Raw genomic sequence first — 10,025 nt, forward strand, 5'->3', positions numbered from 1 at the left:
AGACACAAGGCGCTAACCGATATAACCTAGCATAATAGCGCTAACTCTCACAAATCAACATACAATACAATTGGAATAAACATACAATGCTTCACAAAAATAATGCACCTTATAACCATGGGAGCGCATTATTTATGAAAATATTTTAAAATAGACCTGCTCAATGATATTACGCCTAATAATACCGATGGTATGAAAAATACGCTAATTGTTTCTGCCAACCATTTCTGCAGAAAACCTAAAATTTCAAACGAAAGTGGTGAAAACAATATCGGAAATTTTCAATCCAGTTGGGAGAATCTATTTTTTTTTAGAATACGTTTTCTATCCTGTGATGTTTTTGTTTACCAATTCACAACCTTTCAGTGTATCTATCGGCGCTTTGCACCCGTTCAAAGGCAGTCTTTAAAAACATATTCATAACCTTGTTTTCCCATTCCAAATATTTTCCCATTTTCAATCATTCTGCTAGCGGGTCCCTTCAGACCCCAAATCAAGATTTTGTGATGTCACTGAGGCCGAACGACTCCGAGAACTCTGAAAGTCCGACAAACAGATTGTCGTCATCTTGAGCTCCCCCCCCCAAACCCCCTACCGACGTCCCCCGTCCTGCTGTACGACTGCGCTCCGCTTTAATTCCCGACACTTGAAAGATTTTCTCACTGTATATTTTATCACTTTTTTTTTTTCTCTCTTCTTCTTAAGACTCAGCTACGCCTCAGCTCCTTCGAAAAATACGGAGCCAAGAAACAAGGACAAGTCGCTCCTTGGATCGTCTCTGCGTCCGTTCTTTCTCTTGCCATTGTTGAACGGGCGTATTTGGAAAGAGCGCTCTTAACAGAAGAATTTCACACTGTATTCGAAAAAAAATGCATCTTTTCACACCTGTAAATATCTTTTATTCCGCTCGGTAACGGAACGGGAGGGCCACATGCCGTACGGCAGAGGGACGGCGGCGGAATTGGCGGCGTTTGCCAGCAGAATACATCTCACATTTTTAACTATTTTTTTCAATGACCGAGATTGATTTCGATCAAATAAATTCACCGTCTTCAATGATTCTCTTGCAACGGGTTCCTGTCATCAAGGAAAAGCCTCGTCAATAACAGCAAACAGTTTATTAATTCCCAGCATATTATGTGATTGAAGTGTGACAAAAAGTTGTGAGGTGGATTTTTTATTTTTTTTTCTTTTTTGGTGGCTGTTGCGCCGGCGCTGGCGGATCCGTGGGCGTGCAATCACACCGAGGTAGAGACATTCAGAGATAGGACACACGTTCCGATCTCGGCGTGCCAGCAAGTTCAGGAAACGAAATCCTGCGGATGTGCAAAGTCATCATAACGTTGGAACAAGGTTAGATGAGAAATGGCAGCTTATGTGGCAGTTTATGTTTTTACCTTTCGTGAATAGAAAATATGCTTGACGGGATTTGAGAGGGTTTTTTTTGCACGTGTGCAAGCGTGCGAAGGCGTCTGTGGATGTGCAGGACCAAAAACGGCCAAAATTGAAAATAAATAAATCACTCAATGAATGCATGAATAAAAATGAAAATACAAACAGATATAAAAATATAATTCAAAAATGAAATAAAAAAATAAATACAAGTACAACTATATATATATATATTAGGGGTGCGAATTGCCAGTGGCGATTTGATCCGTATCACGATTCATAGGTCACGATTGGATTCGATGAGAATCTGTAAATTGATTATTGCGATTAAAAAAAAAAAAAAATTCAAAATTAGAAAATACTAATCAGTAAACTTGTACATGTCCACTGTAAGATGTATATATATATATATATATATCCTAAATAAATAAATACAAGTAAAAATAAATACAAAAATAACAAAAACATTCAAAATATTAAAAAAAAAATAAAATAAATGTCAAAATAAATACAAAAACAAATATATAAAGAGAAATAAATATCAATCCATAAATAAAAATGCTCTGCTCTCACATTTATTCATTTCATGCTGCAGACGCTCTGTCCGGTTGAAGTGTTATTCAAATGAGGGGGCGGTCCTAAGCGTGTCTTGGGCTCTATTTATATAGTTATTATGGATTTCTTTTTTGAATATTATTTTTTTTATATATTTTTAGTTTTAATTATTTTTAAGTGATTTTATATGTATATATATATATATATATATATATATATAAATAATTGTTTTTAATTCCATTGATATCTATTTTTTGTATTTAATTTTTTTATTTTTCTTATATATCCATTTTTATTTATGTGTTAATTTTTATTGTGGCAGTTTTGGTCCTCCATAAGTGGCTGTTCAATATGAATACCACATAGCACCATAGCTATCGATCACTGGCGTGATCAATTGGATGGATTTAAAGCCGGGCAAGTGTAAGCGTGCCCCAAACTAACACTCATGTTGCTATCAGGGCTCTCTAATTGCCCCGCAGCCTTCCACCTCGCCCCCCCCACCCCCCGGCCAGTGTACAAGGCCAGAACGGTGGTGGTGGGTGAACCTTGGGAGAGTGGTCTGGTCTGGGCTGCCCCCCCCCCCTTCACTAACACTCAGCCCGACGTGTTAATAGATCCAATGCCATCTTATTTTCGCACTTCTGCGAGACGACAAGGGGCGGCCAGGCGGGATTGGCAGTCGGCTGCGCTGAAAGAGCAAGAACAAGGGGAGGGATCGCGGCACTCTACCAGGGAGGTCAACAAGCAGGCAGGGGGGCACAAGTTCAACTTTGACGGAAAGGTAAGCGAAAGGACAGAAACGATCAATGAATATCGGTAGAAATTGTGATTGTCAATATATATTTTTTTTAATCCCCCAAAGAACAAGTACAGTAACTACAGTTTCAAATCATCCCTGGACGACATTCAAAGGTGATATAATAATAATGCTAATTGTTATATATGAATTCGCACTAGGTGAAATTCATTTTGACACCTTTTTCCATTATTGTTCCATGCATTGCATACACATTTAAATTAAATGCAACCCACACACATATGTCCAAATGTGCAAGAGAAAGATGTCAGCGTGAGGGGGCTGTGGCAACAGTGTACCTCCAGTGAACGGTTTTTTTTTTTTTTTTGGGGGTGTAGTGACCACTCTATCATTGACTTTGTGTTTTTTTTTTAAGGGTCTGCACCGAGCCAATCTTGTCATGGTCCGTTTGCATTTGTATTTAGTTGGGTTATTCATTTGACACAACTTTTTGGGGTTATAAAAATAACCTAAAAAAAAATAAAATAAAAAATAAAATATAAAATAAAATAAAATGACCCATAATGGGTTGTTTTTGACCCAGCTGTTTTTAATGGTGCAAAAATGCTTCATAACGTTTATACCAGGCAACTATTTGGTTGTAAAAGCCAGTGAGATGCTAAAATGTAAAAGTTCACATACAAGCAAAGAACGGAGGGGTCATAAGTTTGGTTTGGTTGATCCCAATTTGTCTTTGAGCCAAATGTGTCTCAAACATTTTGAGTCCTCACTTTTCCCATGCCGCAGTCAAGGCCGCTCATGGTCGCCCTCGCCGGGTGTTGGAGATGCAAAGTGACAGCCAGGGTGGCTTCCATGTCACTGAGGTGACATTCGGCTCTCCGGCTAAGATAGCCCCACTGGAGCCACCCCTTCGGGTCTTGTGCGTGTGAAAAAAAAATAAAAAAAAAAATGGAGTATCGCCATGATTGGATTGTCCATCCTAACCTGTAAGATCTTCCCCCCCTTCCTCCTCCTCCTCCCCCATCAACCTCACAGAGATCCAACAGCGGCAGATTAGGACACCGTCATTAGAATGGCAGAGTGTTAAAACATCTATTAAGCTTTTAATTGAAGAGACGCTCAAACGCAAGGCGGGGGGGGGGGGGGGGGGGGGGGTGATGTCATGTGTGCCGCTATGACAGAGCTTGTCTTGCAGAGGTGTGAAGACACAGAGAATTACCAAAGGTCACGGGCGGCCAGAGGCCAGCCTCACAACTCTGTCAATCCACGCTGCTCTTTTTTTTTTTTTTTAGCGCTCACTGAAACTAAAACCACTCATGCTTTGCTTGTCAGCCACCGATTTACGCCACACACACTTTTGTTTTTTTTTGGTCACCTCATGCATGCATTTATAGGAGTCCATGTGCAATGACGCGTCACCTTTCCACCTTGATAAAAAAAATAAAAATAACTCAAACATATGATACGGATATGGGCTATTTCATCAGCATCTACCAGCATTGACTATTTTGTGTTTATAGACCTAAAAAAAAAGCCTTCGATACAATACAGTAGACTATGGAATTCGACTACAGAAACTAGATTAAGTGCAATTTGTGGAGAAATTGCGTGGGAATGCTGGAAGCTGAATGCTAAGATTTGAATGCATGCGGAATGCTTATGAAGTCAATCGAGAGATAAATTATTAAAATTATGATCTCCTGGTTACTGGACAATGCACTTCACCAAAGTGATATTTTATCGCACTTGTTGGATCGAAGATAAAGTCAGTGTGAAATCGGTGACAGTATTCCATTTATATTATGATTTATTTATTGACGGTGTTAGTCCATGTTGTTGGTTTCTTGTAAGGTTGTTTTTGTCTCCATTCTGAGAGACCGAAGTGACTTTGTTGGTACTGGTCAGCAGGGATTCCGTGTCCACATTCAGTGAGGTCAGCCACCCCGCAGCAGGACCTGGACATGGGGACAAGTCAACGGGGGGGTTACCGGTGCTTCTTTTGAGGCGTACACTCGTCAAATTCATGCCAAGGCCTTTTGGTGCCAAGCTCGTCCCTTTCGGCACGCTCTCGCCACTCGCCGGCCTTGACTCGCCGCATACGACCGGCATAAGCTTCCTTATGGCGCTGCATATGATTAACTGGACCATTGGGCAGCTTGGCTTGGGCGACGTCTGGTCCTGGGCATGCGTCCACGGGCGGGGGCAAGGACAAGCCAGACAATGTCAACGTGGAAGCAGAAGTCAAGTATGGTGGGTGCCGACTTTGCACAAAAAACAAAAAACAAAGCACGACCTTATTCCCCGTTGCATCAGGTCGCTCGTCAGTGTCTCACACTTGGAGGTTTAAGTGTAAAATTCGTCAGATGCTACCAAGTCAGGTTTTTACAAGTAGCGCAGGTGTCAGTGAGTCAGATTAATTGTGGTTGCTGTTTTATTCTCCCTAAATCAATTGAAATTATTTTTGTAAATCTTGAAAATCATATTTTGATGTTGAGGATGTTTTAAAAAACCTACGGATGTGGTGATTATTATTATTATTATTATGGGAATGCTGAAGCATTCCCACATATGTTATTGTGATTTTTATTCTGTTTAATATCAACTTTTCCCCATTCATTTTCAATGGGACAGACATTGAACTTTTTCCAAGTATCACTTTTCACGCCCACTTCCATACGTATAACTTATCATCATTACCAGGTGTTTGATACTGATCGGTGGCACAGTTGGGAAAACACAGGAGGTTCTAATTTCATAATTTATCTCTCAATTTACATCATAAGCATTCCACATGCATTCAAATTTTAGCATTCCACTATTAGCGTTCAGCTTTCAGCATTCCCACGCAATTTATCCAGAAATTGCACTTGGTCTAGTTATTGCTATTTATTGTTGGGAAAACAATGACGCAAAACCAACTATTAATATTCAATATATATTTGACTAACATTTTCATAACCAAAACATTAACTCATTCAAACCCAAAAACGTATAAATACATTTTTAATACTTTGTCCTGCACTCCCAAAAACACATTTATACGTTTTTTAAGATTTTTGTTTGTTTGTTTGTTTTAGAAGACTTTGATACACCGTCTGACATGAAGAGGTCGTTTAAAGCAATGGTAGTTATTACAAAAAACGGCCAGCAGGTGGCAGCAGAGAATAAGAGATCAAGCAGGCCATGTTGCAACAAGCTTTTTTTGCCAGTATTTTCAACATTTTTTGTGAATAATGATGCTAATTACTGCAAAACAGAAACAGACACAAATGTACTTTTTTTACCCTGATAAAAAAAAAAGATATTCTAATCTTTCTTTTGGTGGGTTTTTATAGAAATAGAACACAATATTCTGTGGGCCTTGCAAAATCAGTCAAAATCCAGTAAAACAGCCGGGAGCGAAATGGCTGGGAGTGAATGAGTTAAAAGCTAATAGATAAGACTTTTAAAATTGACTTTGCTCATGATTTAGTGAGTAACGTGTCACAGAAAAACAACTGTTGTGTTAGAAAAGAGAGAGCTAAACAGCACGTCGGTGCATTTTTAAAACAGCAGTCCAAAAAATCTGCCGTTAAACATGATCAAGTCGTTTTCCTTCACACCTCCAAATTCTCAAGTGTGACTTCCGTCTGTTGCTTCCTTTCCTCGCCATCGCTTTTCTCTCCCTTCCCTCTCTCGTTCTCTCCTTCACTACTGTTTTTTTTCCCCTTTACTTGCAAATCAGGCAAGACACCTTCTCTGCAGATCGTAGGCAATTTGAAGTTACTTCATTAAAAACAAACAAAAAAAAAAAAAAAACAGCCTGTGTGATAAAATGATTGTCATGATGTTGAGCTTTAAATACTTTCAATGATCATTAAGAGTAAATTAGAGTCTTGGAATTACTTTTAATTATAGGAATTAAAATGGATGCTCAAACAGTGCGGTAATAAAATATGGGAAGTTGACTAAAAAAAAAACACAAGCTACTGTCCAATATTTTAGGGAAAAAAAAAATCATTGGTATCTAGCAACATCTCTCTTCTTCATATGACATGACATTATTTACAGCTTTTGTCTCTCAATGACCAATTTAATGGTGATAATGTTCGGAGAATAACAGAATAACATGCTACAAAAGTAACAGTTACAGTAAAGGTGTTATTTTCATGTGGAAGCATCACTCATATACAATTATGCAAAGTTTATCTGTCTAACAGTGAATGACACAAGTTGTAAAGCAAAGAAACCACAGAAACGTGTTTGACCTAAGATGTTCTTTTCTCAACTCATTCACTGCCATTGACGGATATATACGTCAAATTTTTACTGGGCTGGCAATGAATGAGTTTTAAGAGATAATCCGGCATATAACTCATAAACTGTGACGGAAATATAACTGCATGATATAGTCATCTTAAAACAACGCGACCCCCCCCCCCCCCGCCCTCTTATCTTGTATCAGCGCATCCTTCTACCCCATCTCCTCCACCTCGTCTCCCTAAGGGCGACGTGGCATTTCTCCCTTCAGCCGGCCCTGCCGCTGTCACTCTGGATGGCTCCTAGCGCGCCGCGCCCCGCTGTGATTGAGCATTACGAGGTGTTTCACGCCTCCATGAATTAGGCGAGACGGCGGGGAGGGCCTTGGGTAAATGATACGTATGGATCGCGAGGGGCAAGAGGGTTCACGGTAGGGTCGGGTCAGGGGGAGAGGAGGCAAAGTGTCCCGCTTCCCCTTTGACAAAACGCGCGAGCGTGCGCATCAACCCGCCTGTTTTCAATAAACACAAACATGACACGTGTGGTGTATTTGTTGACGCGTAGCGCACTTAACTCATTTACTCCCAATAACGTATAAATATGTTTTTTTTAATGTTCTGTGTCCCAAAGACGTATTTATACGTTTTTTGTTTGTTTGATTTTTTTAATGCTAGAGCATAGGCTTTGATGCAGCCTCTCAACTGCAAAGAACGGTTGCAGAAATGGTAGTTATTACACAAACGGCCAGCAGGAGGCAGCAGAGCAAAGGAGATCAACCAGGGCCACGTAGAAAAAAGCTGAATGACTTAGAATTTTGAATAGATTTGTGAAAACTGATGAAACTTAGCTCTCTTCTAATGCTAATTGCTGCAAAGCGGAAACGGATAGAAACATACTTTTTTTTTCCTGATGAAAGAAGAGACTTTAATCTTTCTTTTGATAGGTTCCGTGTTTTTATAGCAACAGAACACAACATTCTGTGGGCCTTGCAAAATCAGTCAAAATCCAGTAAAACAGCCGGGAGCGAACGGGATTGCGAAATGTGAAAATGGCTGCCAGTGAATGAATAGAACCAACAACCTCACCATCCGTCTCGTGAAACTACAATCTCTTTGTTTCGAATTAGCAGTGCACACAATAAATAAATCCTCGTTTGTTTAAGCATCCCCATGCGTGAGGAGCTAAAACCGGGCGCTGCGGAGGGCATGCAATTAATGTACTGTGACGAGAGGCTTCTGCCCAGCGACAGGGAGAGACCACCTACTGGCTTTTAATACCGCTTGTCAATGTGGCTACAGGACGCTCAATACGGGCATGTCTCGACTCTCATGGGGGGGGGGGGGGGGAGTGGGTGAAAGCTATGCGGGGAGACAGGCACAAGGATGGAAAAGCACTTTTTTGTTTACAGCACATAAAGGGCAGTTATGAACCGAGTCCAGGACGATTGCCGAGTACGTGTGTTTGCAAATCATTTCTTACCAGAAAACAGGCGACCTCGTCAGGTTCGGTTGTGGTGGAGATGCACCCACAAGTGCAGGGAGGCAAACGAGGCGTGGCAGCGGTGCTCTTAAATAAGTTGTAATTGAACCAAAACAAAGTGCAACATAAGATACAAAGTACAAAACAAAGAAGGGAATCAAATTACGAATGGTAAACACAAAAGGCAGGACTCAGAGGCACGGGAAACAGGGCCAGAATCAGGACAATGACAATGAACCGACAAGAACTGAACGGAAATCAGGTGACTAAATACACACAGACTAATTGACAATGACTAGACACAGCTGGGTAAGACACGTGGCAGGGGAAGCTGATTGGTAGATACACTTGGGAAGGGAAAACACACGCAGGTGGACGAGGTTAACAAGAACGAGACCAGGGGAGACAAACCAGAAAGCACAAACTCGAAACATGACAAACTCAAAACGCCAACAAAAGCAACAAAAAACCAAACCATAACAGGCCTCGGCAGACTGGCTCTAACCATTCTGCTGAATTAGATGTTCTGGTTCTTGTGCTTCTTGAGTCATCTTCTGTTAAGATAACATATAGCTCGGCCATTTAAAAATTCTCACTAGGTCTTTCTCTAATGAAAGGCCGAGACTAAACATTTGTCTCCAGTAAGTAAGACTACTGTAAAGGCCTGCTCACAGGGTTCTCCTCAAGTCCTGACTAGAACCAGGATTACGAGATCCGCTAGTCTGGTAGTGTAGTGGTAGGCCTGCTGTTGCGATACATGGCTTGGTTTCAATTCCCGGTTTGTCCCCCAAAACCACTGCTAGTCCCAAGCCCAGATAAAAAATAAATAAATACATAAAATGGATGGGTTGCATCAGCAAGGACATCAGGTGTAAAACCAGAGCCAAATAAATCCTGAAGAAAAGAACAATGTCTACTGTGGTTTCCTATTGACATGCTCTTTATTGGCTCTGTCTTTTGTTTCGATGTCGGAACATATTTCGAACATCGGTATTTCAGCCTGAGTGAGCAAACACGCGAGCACGAAGGTGCTCAACCACTTCACCTGCCACCGAAAAGAAGCGGAGGATGTTAACGTCGCGCTGTTTGCGGGCACTTTGCGCAGCTGTAGGGAGATGTGATTCCCCGCTTCTTCTCTGCCGAGTGAGGTTGCGAGCGCTGCGGATCGATACGAGCATCCAGGAGCCGCCTTGCCGCCAGTCCCTGGAGTGTCTGGAGGATTTCAGTGTCTGTTGTCGCTTCTGCTTTCCCCCTGATTTGACCACATTCCTGACATTTCCTGGCCCTCGCCCCTTGCCATATTTTTTCATTTTATTTCGTCATCTGTTCCTGTCTGCGCTCAACCGCGGGGGCTCGACAAGCTGGCCGCGTCGCAGCATCTGCCAGCACATCTTTAGCGCTTAAGTCCGTCACAGGTTGGAACAAAACCTGCCTGGAGACGGAGAGAACTAGAAGGTGGCGGGTGGGCAGAGGTGCCAAATCCAGGTCCAGAAAGTAAAAACCTTGCCACAGTTTGGCTTTAGCTAGCTAGCTCCCTAGCTAGCTCCCATGGTTCTCGTTTACCTGCTAGGGAGCAAGCTAGCTAGCTAGCTAAAGCCAA

At 41.5% G+C, this 10,025-nt stretch overlaps 1 protein-coding gene across 1 annotated transcript in view; it reads right to left on the reverse strand.

Moving 5' to 3' along the window:
• Positions 1–8,653, reverse strand: part of eomesa (eomesodermin homolog a) — a 28,134-nt gene extending 19,481 nt beyond the window's left edge. The window contains exon 1 of the mRNA XM_077507957.1: positions 8,426–8,653. The gene's annotated coding sequence lies outside the window, so the exon portion shown is untranslated. The remainder of the gene's footprint in view (positions 1–8,425) is intronic.
• Positions 8,654–10,025: the final 1,372 nt, after the last annotated feature.

Source organism: Festucalex cinctus, chromosome 19 (genome assembly GCF_051991245.1).
Source record: "Festucalex cinctus isolate MCC-2025b chromosome 19, RoL_Fcin_1.0, whole genome shotgun sequence".
NCBI classification, from domain to species: Eukaryota; Metazoa; Chordata; class Actinopteri; order Syngnathiformes; family Syngnathidae; genus Festucalex; species Festucalex cinctus.